Consider the following 13,400-nt stretch of genomic DNA (forward strand, 5'->3'; position numbering starts at 1 on the left):
TAATTTGCGATCCAGCATTTTCCATATTACTATTTTAACTATTATTATATGAAATTAGCACACAATTACTAACCGAAAATATAATTAAATACTAGATAGGTAAAGATTTTTTTTTAACCATTCTTATTATTACTAATTCAACGGTTTTATGTTTATACGTGTATACATTTTTACATTTGTATTTCATCAATGCAAGTGAGTACGTTTTCTTGGATTTTTTTGAGCTGATTCCGAATCGACCCTTGTTTTTTATTCTCTGGCACATCTCTATTTCATTATAATAGTAATAATGCAATAATGATAATATAATATGTAATATAGTCATATATTTAGTCAGAATTATAAATTAAGGTTTATATTCAATATTTGATGGAATTTTAGACGAAATATCTAACATATTTATCGATATAGTGATAAATTACAACACCTTGTAAAATACGCATTGAGCAAGCGTTAGGTGTAAGACAAACTTAAAAGAAAAAAATATATATCTCAAAAACATGGTGTTAGAAAAAAGTAAAGACAGCGTCAGAAATATGTTTAAGGACATAAAAGGCATCTCTGATGACAAATTTCCATTGATCAGTGTTATTTAACGTGGGTATGAAACGGCCGTTCCTTGTCCGAAAAACATAAAACCAACGTGTCCCTGCTTAGTGGCTGCTTCCTAGCTGAGCCGCCAAGAGGATCCCAGGCTAAGATTGGAACATTTAACAATACAACGATCAACGCAAAAGCACCCCCCAGCCCCTCCGCATCCCACTTTTTGAAATTCTGCCTATCCTCCTTTGACAACGACCTTAAAAAATTACCTGTACGTGGAGATACCCAAATGCTATTCCCTGTGCACGAAAAGACACAATAACCCACTTTTATTGAAAGTTATTGGTGTTAGACAGCTGTTGCTCGTAGCCTGAGGGCAAAAAAGCTTGAGGGAAGTTCAGACAGCGCCTTTTGTTTTCTCCTCGACAAACACAACAGCGCGGTCACGTGAAGAGTACAATATTACTCAGGCCACCTCTGTGGCTTGATGTGAGAAATCCATTGGCGCGTGTATGGCCCGACCAAGATGCAAAATGTGCTTAACCGTCTGTCAATATGTACAACGTCATACTTATCCTACAGGTGAAACAAAGATTTAGTATACCCTCCAAATGTCATCCCTCTAATAAGTAATAAGAGTTCACGTTTTGTATAAAACATTACTCAACAAATAAAACTTTTCACATCGCTGAGGAAAATGTCAGTTTAAAGTGTCCTTATCGTACGATTTCCTACAAAAGCAACACATTTTTGAAGAACCCCAAAAATATTTCATTCAAATTATTTTTTTATCCAAAATCTTAATACATCATGACTTTTCAATTAATACCCCAGAAATGTCCCTTTACAAGAGGGGGTGGAGGCGGGGGGGGGGGGGTTACCATCATAATCAATGCACTAATCGATTGGATAATTGATTCTAAAAGATTTGCTGGTGACAGCCCCATCATGTTTCAAGCAATGCTTGAAGTAAACTTTCTTTCAACAGTTTTCATTCCCTTGAAGTTGTGTTCAAAGATGAAACTGAAATTAATGCACACCAGAGATTTTCTCTCACATCCTCCACTTGTGCAAGTGGTTTTACATTTTACCATGTCTGGTACGCTGAGATTTGAAGCCGGATATAGTGAGTGGGTGAATGCAACAGGCGCACACACACACACAGACACACACAATGTAAAAAGAATTGCAAAACCTTAATTTAAAAAAACAACACGGTCTGTATTGTCCCGTGTAGAGCTCAGCAAATGGTCCCCGTTTTTCGGCGTACTATCCCATCCCTACAGCAAAACCCACAAATGACGTGGGGAGGAAACATATGGTTTCAATGGGTGGCACTCAACTTCCTGCAAAAAGTAACACTTTCTGTAACTGATACAATTATCCAACCCTGTTCCAACTAAATGACAAAACAGTTGAAGTCTCAGTGAGACTTGAGCGGAGATCACTGGATTCTACTGACCAATACACCGTGGAAAGCCAACACTAAATGTGGGAGGGGCATACGGTAGGGTAGAGCCAAACTTTCTCCAAAGTCTTAAATTGTACATTCATGTAACCAAGTATGTGACCAAACCGTTCCTGCCGCACTAAGAGTTCACTATTACACCACAAAACCGCAGAAATGAATGTTGGAGGGGCAAATAGTTTCATAAGGCGGAACTCAATGCAGAAATTCAAGCCTGTTTGAATTAATTGACAGAATAATTGAGGTCCCCACCAAGAGGTCACTGAATTAAAAATGTTTATGGTAAATGGAAAAAAAATCAGATCGCTGGATTCCAGGTTCCAACTGCTAACTATTACACACCATGGAACCTCCATAACAGATGTGGGAGGGCCATACGGTTTATTTGGGTACAATTGGGGAGATCGAGGCGGGGGGTGTTACATTTATTCAACCTTGTTCCAGTTAAGTGACTAAATAATAGAAGTTCCACCAGGAGCTGAACTTGCACCATTGAACTCCAGAGTGGGCAAATCATTCCACCATGGAACCTCCATAGCTGCTGTGGGCGGGGCATACGGTTTCATAGATTGTGCACAATTTCTTGAAAGGGGAAAAAAACGTAGTAATTTCTGTAATTGTTAGATTAATTCAACCATGTTCCAAGTTCGTGAGAGAACTGTTACAGTCCGACCAACATTTAAACGAATCGGATTTGGGGTCAAGATTGCCCACCATTACAGCATGGAACCCAATTCACACATACTTTATAAAACAAACTTAATTTAGATTTTTTTGGGGGAGGGGGGGGTACTGTTCTGCATTCCTCATGGTCAGTGAGTGACTGCAGACGTTTCGGATGTAGCTCCAAATAGTTGATTGACTCACCTAAAACTTGAAGTAACCTTTACCGGTAACTTTAAGTAATCTGTAATCTTGTTGTTTTTTTTTACTAATAATAGCAGACTTTCTTTACAGAACAATTCTGCTCTGAAAAAAATGTTAGCTTTCTGCCAATTTTCACGACACTTGCAAAAAGGAAAAAAAATCCTTCAAAACCAACAAAGGTTTTTTTTTAATGTACCCCCCAAACCTCTAAATATGCCAGTTTTCTCCTTACACTTGTATTAATTCCGACTGAATAAACTCTTATCCGAGTAACCACTTATGAGACGTGCGTTGTGAGAATACAATGATGGATATGACCCAACATATGCAAATTTTACTCAACCGCCTGACATTGTTTGCACAGTGAAGAGAGAAGGGGTGGGGGTTTGGGGGGGTGCTGTCAATAGGACATATAGGTAAATAATCCATTGGCTGTCCCCTGGGTGAAGGCACAGCACATTAATTAGCCCCGTGGACAGACTTAGGAATGTAATGGGGTTACCGCTCGGAACAAGCGCACATATGGGTCATAAATACCTTCACAAACACGCCACACACACGCACGCACAAAGAAGACGACAGGCGCTCACAATGCGTCAGAAAATAAGCTAGGCTATTGAGAATAAAAAAAGGGCATCTTCGTTTCATCTAACACCGCTTTTTTGGAAGATCTTCATCAACAAGATTGAGCATCGGAACACGACATCTGATAAGGGAAAAACAGTTTTTTTTTCCCCCATGGAGGGGAATCATTGCCATTCTCACTTTTTCCAGCGGACGTTGCCTGGCTCTTTTGAGTAAGAATAGCGCCCGTTGTCAGTATTAGCAATGAGGCTTGTAAGCCCTCCAAGTAGTTTGTAGTAACAGCTGGGTCTGACATGGAGAGCATGCACAAGGGCAGCCAGGATGAGGAACAGGGAGACAGTGAAGGGGGCCAAAGAAAAAGAATTATATACACACACGCGCACACACACACACACACACACGCACACACACACGCAAAACAAAGATGCTGCTCATCTTCAATAGACACATGGGGTGAAGACTATAAAAGCAAAGTGACATATGAACACAAGAGAATGAAGGCGGGGCTACTTCTTTCATCCACTTTCATGATTGGATACGGTAAGAATTGGAACTGCGAGCAGCAATGAACAGCGAGGCCACCCCTGTGCCTTATTTTTTTCGAGAGATTCTGAAAATGATCAAACAATCATGCTGTGTTCTGCCCACATTAGACAGTTGGGGGGTGGGGGGGGGATGTTGCAAAAGTCGATCTGGAAAACTTCCCAGTGGAGCTCATTTGGGTGGATTTTCTTGAGGTTTGTCGAAATGGCTCGAAATAAGCATGGCGGTAAAACATTGTGATTTGTGCCAAATATGTATGTATATATATACACCGTATATACTGCATATATAAATCCAAAATGGCCACCATTTTAAATATATATATTTCATAGGCTGTAAATTTCCCCAGTGTCAAGTCAATTCAAGTCAACAGTATTTATAGAGCACTTTCAAAAAGCCATCGCTGCATACAAAGTGCTGTACATGGAGCGATTTAACATATACAATAAACAGTAAGACGAAATGGTAATAAAGGCGGTAGAAAGCACCAAGCAGTAAAATCATGCTGAGTCGAACGCCAAAGAATACAAGTGGGTTTTGAGGAGGGCTTTAAAGATGGGCAGCGAGGAGGCTTGCCGAATGTTCAGTGGGAGGTCATTCCAGAGAGAGGGACCAGCAACAGAAAAGGCTCGATCCCCTCTGAGCCTCAGTTTAGTTCTTGGTACTTCTAACAAAGACTGGTCCACAGATCTGAGGCGCCGGGCAGGTGTGTAGGGGCGGATGAGCTCAGAGAGGTAAAGTGGCGTGAGATTATTTAGAGATTTGAAAACAAAGAGGAGGATCTTGAAAATAACTCTAAAAGGAATGGGGAGCCAATGAAGGGATGCCAGAGTAGGAGTTATATGCTCCCTCTTACGAGTACCAGTCAAGAGGCGAGCAGCGGCATTCTGGACCAGCTGAAGGCGCTTAATGGAGGACTGGCTGACTCCAAAGTACAGGGAATTACAGTAATCGAGCCGGGAGGTGACAAAGGCATGGATTACTGTCTCAACGTGTTCATGTGAGAGGAAAGGTTTTATTTTGGCCAGCTGTCTAAGGTGAAAGAAGCTGGATTTAACAACGGCACCAATTTGCCGATCGAGTTTGAAATCACTGTCCAGTTTAAGGCCCAAGTTTGAGACCGTTGATTTCAAATAAGGAGACAGGGGGCCCAAGTCTACAGGATGGAATGTACAAGGGCCACTGGGAACAAACAATATCACCTCTGTCTTCTTTTCGTTGAATTTCAAGAAATTTTGTGCCATCCAGGTTTTGATTTCTTCCAGACAGGATAGGAGTGGCCTTAATGAGAAGGCGTCTTTCTTGCTCAGTGGGACATAGATCTGGCAGTCATCTGCATAGCAGTGGCAGGGAATACCATGTTTCCTTAAGATGGAACCCAATGGGAGAAGATACAGCGAGAATAGCAGAGGCCGCAGAATTGAGCCCTGTGGAACACCACATGACAGGGGAGCAGTGCGTGACTCAGAGCAGCCAAGGCTGACACAAAAGGTCCTGTCAGCTAGATAGGACCTAAACCACTCAAGAGCACTGCCGCCAATGCCCACAAAGTGCTGCAAACGAGTCAGCAGAATACTGTGATCCACTGTATCAAATGCTGAAGTTAAGTCCAATAAGACCAGACACACGTGGTCTCCAGAGTCATTTGCCAGGAGGATGTCATTAGAAACGCGTAACAGGGCTGACTCCGTGCTATGCATCGTCTTGAAACCTGACTGGAAGACCTCCAAGATGTTATGTTCATCCAAGAAAAGTTTCAACTGCATGTGCGCCACTTTTTCCAGAATTTTGGAAATGAAAGGCAGTGTGGGACAAATAAAGGATATCTTAAATATCTTAAATTAAAATAACAACTGCCCATCCATGCTATTTTGTTCCAGCAATTATCAGAAGACTGCATAATCTCAGGTGAACTATTCAGCAATGATTCTGATCATTTGAATCTGGCGTGTTGGATAAGGGAGGCATCTAAAATAAGTTGGATCGGGCTCTTGAAGACCAGACTTGGGGACCACAGCATTAACCGCAAAATGAAGTCAAAGTCCTAATAATAACATGCACTTTGTACATTTAAAATCGTAGTAGCTCTACAAGGCTTTTTATTTGGGATGCACGTGGTGTGACTGCAAGTACTTGCTGGTACAGAGTACCGATACTTGAGAATGCCATTATGTCTGGCAATTGTGATGAAAATATGTTTCATCTTAACCCTTTCATGGACCGTTTAAACTTATAACATGGTAAACTGTCCACTGTAGTGACCGGTGTCCCTGAAGGGGTTGTTCAAAAACACCAACCTTTCTCGACCATGGCAAAAGTTTTTCGAGCGACAACTTGTGATTACTGACATCTGCACAGCCACCACAGCGACGGCATGAAGTGTTTTCAAGTGGCCCCCAATATGTCAGCTAATCACAATAAAATATCTGACCCGTTTGGTGGCTTTGTAATTCACCCTACTGAGTGAACTATGCGGGCTTGGATGGGTGACCCTTAATACATAACAAAACATAAAACATTTGTGGGTTTTCAAGCAGGAGGGCTCCTAAAAGGCAAAATAAATAAAGAATGAAACCAATAACAAACAAAAAAACAATACAAGAGCACCTTTGCACTAATAATACATCAGGAATAAAATTTCCATACGATTTAAGTTGAAAGTGTCACCATTTTAGTCTGGTTTCACAACTAAAGTGGGCCCAGGCGAGTGCCTGCTGACCTCCTCGATAAGCAGATTAAAAAAAACAAACCCTGTTGTTTCATCTTCTGTGCGGGCTAACCTGCCACATGACAACGTCAAAAACCTTTGTAGGGCTATTCGATGAGACAAAGCAAAGGAAAACGACAAGCGCGTCATTTAATCCCCAAGCATAATGGCGGCGCAGTGGCCGATTAAAGGCTCAATAGGGAGCAACTCTTTGTGGTTCCTCCCATTGCTTTTATATATGTGTAATTAACAACAGATGCACAAGACAAATTAGCATATGTTTGGCAGGCCAGATATATATTTGCGCATATTGATGATATATTTATGGATGTAAACATATTTTCAATTAGGGCTACATAAGAAGTAGCAGCAGTGTGTCAAGGTGGCATCGAAATGGCTTCCTGTGCGACGCATTCGTTTTTCTCCGAATTGCATGCGACGTTAGCACGAAATCCAACAAAACAACCACACCTTTGAAAGAAAGCAAGATTTTCAACTAACTACATGCATGTTATGTAAGACATTCGGTTTTCAAGTGACCTCAAAACATATCAGTTTTCTAATAATTGCAGGGCATTTTTGGACCGCCCCCCCCAAAAAATAAAATCCCACTGATAATAAAGGATATCCATAAATTGGGGCTTGGGGGTTGTGTTATACATAAGTACGGGGGGAAAATGCTTTTTAAGGGTGCTGTGAATTGGGAATTTCTCCATTGCGAGACTAATGAAGGATTTTATCTTATCTTTTTTGGGTGGGGGAGGGGACATCATACATGGGTGTGTGTTGATCACCGGATTTGACGGTACTATAAAACAAACAAATATTAGGTCAAGTAATCCAGAAAAGTCCATTTCGGATTAGTTCATTTCAATTTCTTTTTTTTTTGTTGTGCTAATTACGTTGCATATTTTGGAGCAAAAAAATGTCCAAGGACAACATTTTCTGAAAATTTTCAAATTTCCGACTACTTGCAGTGGACTTTTTGGACAAAATCCAGTGTTTCAAGACTCCCTCACAAAAACGTTCAGCGTTTTCAACCAATGATGTGCACTTGCCTCAAATCCGACCAAAGAACCACTTTTCAAGTACCCAAAACATGCCAGTTGTTAATTCCACTGTCTTTTCTTGGATGAAATTCTCCTACTGCATCTACACAAAGCTTGTTATTGTCTTTTTCCGTTTTTTTTCCCCCTGCCGGCTGTGTTTGGCGCTGGCTACCTGCTTTTACGTTCCACACGTTTGTCGCGGCCAAGCCACATCGCCGGCTCTCATCTCACACAAGGATAAACACGGCGCGGAAGCAGCGGCCCACAAAAAGGCACAGCGAAGGCGAGCCGCTCGCCTCGTTCCACTCGGAGCCCCTCACACCGTGTAATAGTAGAGGCTTAAAAAAAAAAAAAGGGCCTTGGGTGGGGGAAGGGCAAAAGGCGCGCAGGTTTGTGATCACACTCATGGAAAGAAGAAAGAGGAAAACAAAACAAAAAAAATACAAAAACTAGGCCAGGAGTTTGGGGTGTCACTCCACAGTGGATGCTATCTTTTTTTTGTTCGCGTGCCACTCCATGTGTATTTATTTACAAGAGGCAAAGGTGTGATTTATGACCCCTTCCAACTGGAAGCTGTCGCCCAGTAGGAGTTGGAGACTGGAGGTAGAGGAGCGGATGGATTGATAGTGTTGGCTCGATGCCCGCGCTCCAAGTCTATCTGTGTTGAAGGGGAGGGGACTGCTGGTGGAAGGGGGTGTGGGGCGGGGGTAGAGGGGGGGGGTTGTCTATCTGTTATGCTCATGATAAACCAAGCCTCCCCCACGCCCCAGCAGCCCTTCTTCACGGCAACAAAACAGCCCAACTCAGGGGTAGCAAAAGCTGCGATGCTTTTGGTTTTGTGTTTTTTTTTCCTCCCCAATATTAAGTGACAATCGCATCCAAGTGATTCGGGGTTGCTTTGACCTCCAAAATTGAATTTGAAATGGTGTCATGTGCATGCCAGGCCAGTAAGTGGCGATATCATTTTGTGAAGAAAGACTTTACACATGTCAACCGAATAGTACATTCATTCATTCATTATTTTTCCGATCCGCTCATCCTCACAAGGGTCGCGGGGGGTGCTGGAGCCTATCCCAGCTGTCTTTGGGCAGTAGGCGGGGGACACCCTGAACCGGTTGCCAGCCAATCGCAGGGCACACAGAGACAAACAACCATTCAGGCTCACACTCAGACCTAAGGACAATTTAGAGTGTTCACTCAGCCTGTGTTAGGAATGTGGGAGGAAACCGGAGTACCCGGAGAAAACCCACGCAGGCCCGGGAAGAACATGCAAACGCCACACAGGGAGGCCGGAGCAGGGGATTGAACCCGCGACCTCTGCACTGTGAGGTCAATGCGCTAACCACTGGGCTACCTCCCCAAATAGCACATTTCAATTATCATAATAATGTACACTTCATAGTGTCGTTTCCACCAAGCAGTTCAGGTTGGTGCATTCAGATCGGTGAGCTGAAACCGAGATAAGTTAACCATTAATGTGACTGATAACCAGCATTAATTTAAAACAAACAAACAAACAAAGAATTTTCAGTGAGTGGAAGTACAACGTCTGCACACCCTCATAACTAGGGTCGTGGTCGTTGTGAACTCGTCAAATTCAGATTCGTGTTAAATGGGAGCCGGCGGATACATTCCAGCAACAGAAAGTTCTGATGTTCAAGTCGACTTTTCCTGCCTTTTTTACATCCACTGTGATAAAACGTAATGTCTCGTGGCGCTTGACGGCATGCTCAATGACCACCAGGATTCCTATTTTTCCATTCATTTTTTTAAAAATCTATATTTATGGACTTGTTTTTAGGACAAACATTTTCAACATGTTGAACAACAATCAAGGTAAAGGGCGGTCCATGGACTCTCCCACAGCAAAACAGGCTGAAAGCAAAACAGCCCCGCTTGTTTGTGGAACAAGCGAGGACGCCGTATCATTCAAGTATTCCAAACAAAGTCGGGCCGCCATGGCGAACGGGGCGGCGTAAATGCACGGTTCTCTCCCTGCCTTATCCACACATTGTAATTCCCACTGAGCCGCACAGTGAGAAAGAAAATGAGTTTGAGGGATTGTCCCTGACATTAATCCGCCGCAAATGCTGCACTTCCACACCAGACGCGGTGCGCACTGGCAAAGACAAAGCAAATCAACAATCTATTTAGCGGAGGAAAAAGTACATCAACAATCTTTGTGGTTTCTGTCTGCTCTCATTTGACAATAGCTTCCGCCTGCCTCTGTCCTCATAGACACTACTGGATCCACTTTGACCACCGTCAAGCTGCCATCTTGAATCCCAACTAAAATTCAAATCTTCATGAAAGAAAAAAAAAAATCAACAAATTACTTGCACTGTTAAATGAGCGACTGTCTTTCAACTCACCTCTAAAATGTGTGATCAGACATTTCACAAGAAATACTTCACTTTCAAAGAACCAGCATACTGATTCATATTAAAATACAGTATCGCGTAGGCCTAAGTAAGTGTTCATTAAAATTAAGGCTGAGGTTTAAAACAGAAAAACGATCTGAAATTTTTGGAAGCCATTATGCGCAGTTTTAACAGTAACACTGTGCTTAAATATACAAAAATTAAAAAAACTGCACTTAGACAAGGATTCGTCCATCCATTTTCTAACCCGCTTATCCTCACAAGGGTCATGGGTGTGCTGGAGCCTATTCCGGCTGTCGAACTGGTCGACGGCCAATCGCAGGGCACACATAAACAAATAACCAGCCGCGCTCACACTCACACCTAGGGACAATTTAGAGTGTTACATTTTCTGGAATGTGGGAGGAAACCGGAGTACCCGCAGAAAACCCGCACGGGCACGGGGAGAACATGCGAAATCCACATAGGAAGGCCGCAGCCTGGATTAAAAGTACCTCATTAAACATCGTTTTTCTAAGAAGGAATGGAGATGTATTGTAGATAAATACAACCGAACTCCACTTCACAAATGTACTGGACCGGATTCAGCCCGCAGCATTTCTCAATGAGGCCCGTGAGAGCAAATCATGTGTGTCAACTTCCTTGACTCTTGCTAAAATCTATCCCAGAATGTTATCGTTAGTCTGATAGTAAAAGTGGTTTGGTCATATTTGAACATTTTCAGAAAACAAATTCAACAAAGAGTGGATGTCTCGTTACCTGGCTTCAGGCTTTGCACAAGACCATCAAATGGTTGACTGAGAACCTGTAAAGACATTTAAAAAAAACAGATTTTAGCCAGCACATTGGTATGGTTTCTTTTTGTCTTTTTGTTTTTTAATTATGAGGGGAAATTTTCTTCAATTAAAGTCCACTTTTTGTACTAAATCACACAAAATAATCATCATCAAAGCATGAGAATATAAATTGTCAACAAATACATTGTTGTTGTTTTTTTAAGACTTAAAAACAAAAAACATCTTCACTGTCTACAAATTGAATACATTTTTGGGGGGGGGGGTGCATCCTATTACTTTGTAAATAAACAATTTTTTGAAGTGAAGCAAAAAAGTGAACGCATCTGAACCCAAAAAGTGTTGAAACAGCAGATGTCGTCGAAAACCGGCTGTGTGAATTGAACCTAATTGGGGGGCATTTGTGATATCAATATTGACTTCTAGAAAGCAGTCAAGGGGGCCTCGGTGTGAAAGGACTCCACTGTTGGCAACACTATTAACATAATCAATAAAGCTTGTGGTCAATTGAAAGATTATTCATCGGACTGACGCACTTTTCATTTTCAAAACACCCCTTCAATGAAAACCCTTTTGATTTTCCTTTTTATTCTTGTGAAAAAGTGTCCTGAGCATTTTGCAAACCTTATGAATAAAAGCTCAGAGGGGATCGAGCCTTTTCTGTTGCTGGTCCCTCTCTCTGGAATGACCTCCCACTGAACATTCGGCAAGCCTCATCGCTGCCCATCTTTAAAGCCCTCCTCAAAACTCACTTGTATTCTTTGGCGTTCGACTCAGCATGACTTAGATTTGTTCTTGATTTTACTGCTTGGTGCTTTCTACCGCCTTTATTACCGATTATTGTGTATGTTGAATCGCTCCATGTACAGCACTTTGTATGCAGCGATGGCTGTTTGAAAGTGCTCTATAAATACTGTTGACTTGACTTTAAAAAAAAATATATATATATATATATATATATATATATATATTTTTTTTTTTTTTACAAGCACCATTCAAATCAGTCAATTTATGTCTTTTCACACTCCACACGTTCAACCACAGATTAAAAAAAAATAGGGGTCTAGAATTGGCTGGTACTGACTGAGTGAACAACAAGGGTTGAAAAATACGTCTAACAATTTAGCCTGATACGACTGCTACTACTACTAATAAGGAAAAATGAAGACATTCAAGAACGCAATTCTGCAAGAATCAATGCAATGTCGTATAATGTTCGGAAAATACAATACAATACAATACATGCTGATTTATATAGCGCTTTCACAACAGCGGCAGCTGTAACAAAGCGCTTAACAAAACAGTTAACATACAGTAAAATAATAAACATAACATAAAACACGGACAGTCGTGCAGTCCTAACCACTTTTCCGTCACACGCTTTGTTGTTTGAAGCAGTTTGCGTATATAATTTCCAATTTACTTTAATTGAGATAATTATTTTAATGCATTTAAAAATGTTTGTTTGGAATTTATTAAAATAGCAAGTGGATTGTATGTATTTTTCTTTTTAATTAATTGATATACTCAATATAATACAATCTTTATCAACACTTTTCAAATGGTGTTTTATCCTCTATTAATTAAGGTTTGTTTTTTTTTAAAATAAAACGAGTGTTAAATGCTACAATGAATCAGTGATCCTAAGAGTTTTTTTTTAAATGAAATAATCAATAAAATGGCTTTTCGGCTTTAAAATGGGGCAAACGGCAAGCGTCTCGAAAGAGTGCTGTGCTCTTGTGTGCACGATAACAATCAGATCAGAAGCACAATTGACTCTTAATCAATTGAAGTGGGCATGTCATGTCAGGGCTGCCTGGGAGCAGAGGGTGCTTGGGTGCTGCGTGTGTGTGTGTACGTGTGCGTGTGTGTGTGTCGGGAGGCAGATAGATGGATAGATGTGAGGTCTGGTGGGGGGATGGCCAGCAAGCAGAGATTGTTGGTGTCGTGGGAGCAGCGCAGCAACAACAATAACAGCAGTGTTTTGTGTGTGTGTGTGTGTGTGTGTGTGTGTGTGTGTGCGTGTGTGCGAAGGCATCGCACACGCAAAGTGTTGGAGTGGAAGTGGGTTGTGTCATGGCTCCCACCGAAGTGGCGAAAAGACTTGCTTTGACTGACACATATAATTCTTGTGGGGGTTGGGGGGGGGCGGTTAGACCGTTTATGTCAGACCAAAAATATATATTTTTTCGAAATATTATGAAATAATGTTATCGGTACGTTCGAATTTATAATGTGTCGATGGATTGTGTCGATGAAGTTGGGCAATTACACTGAGATGTATTTTTGAGGCATCAGTTTGTAGGGTGAACTTTTTCTTTTAAATCTCAACCCATGAGGCTTTTTTTCAGTTTGAATATTGCACCCATTCTAGGAAATTTTTAAATATATACGCCAACAATGAGTAACCCTTTCATGCACCCTGTAACTTGATGACATGATAAGCTTTTCACTCTAGTAACT

This window comes from Hippocampus zosterae, chromosome 8 (genome assembly GCF_025434085.1).
Source record: "Hippocampus zosterae strain Florida chromosome 8, ASM2543408v3, whole genome shotgun sequence".
Taxonomy (NCBI): domain Eukaryota; kingdom Metazoa; phylum Chordata; class Actinopteri; order Syngnathiformes; family Syngnathidae; genus Hippocampus; species Hippocampus zosterae.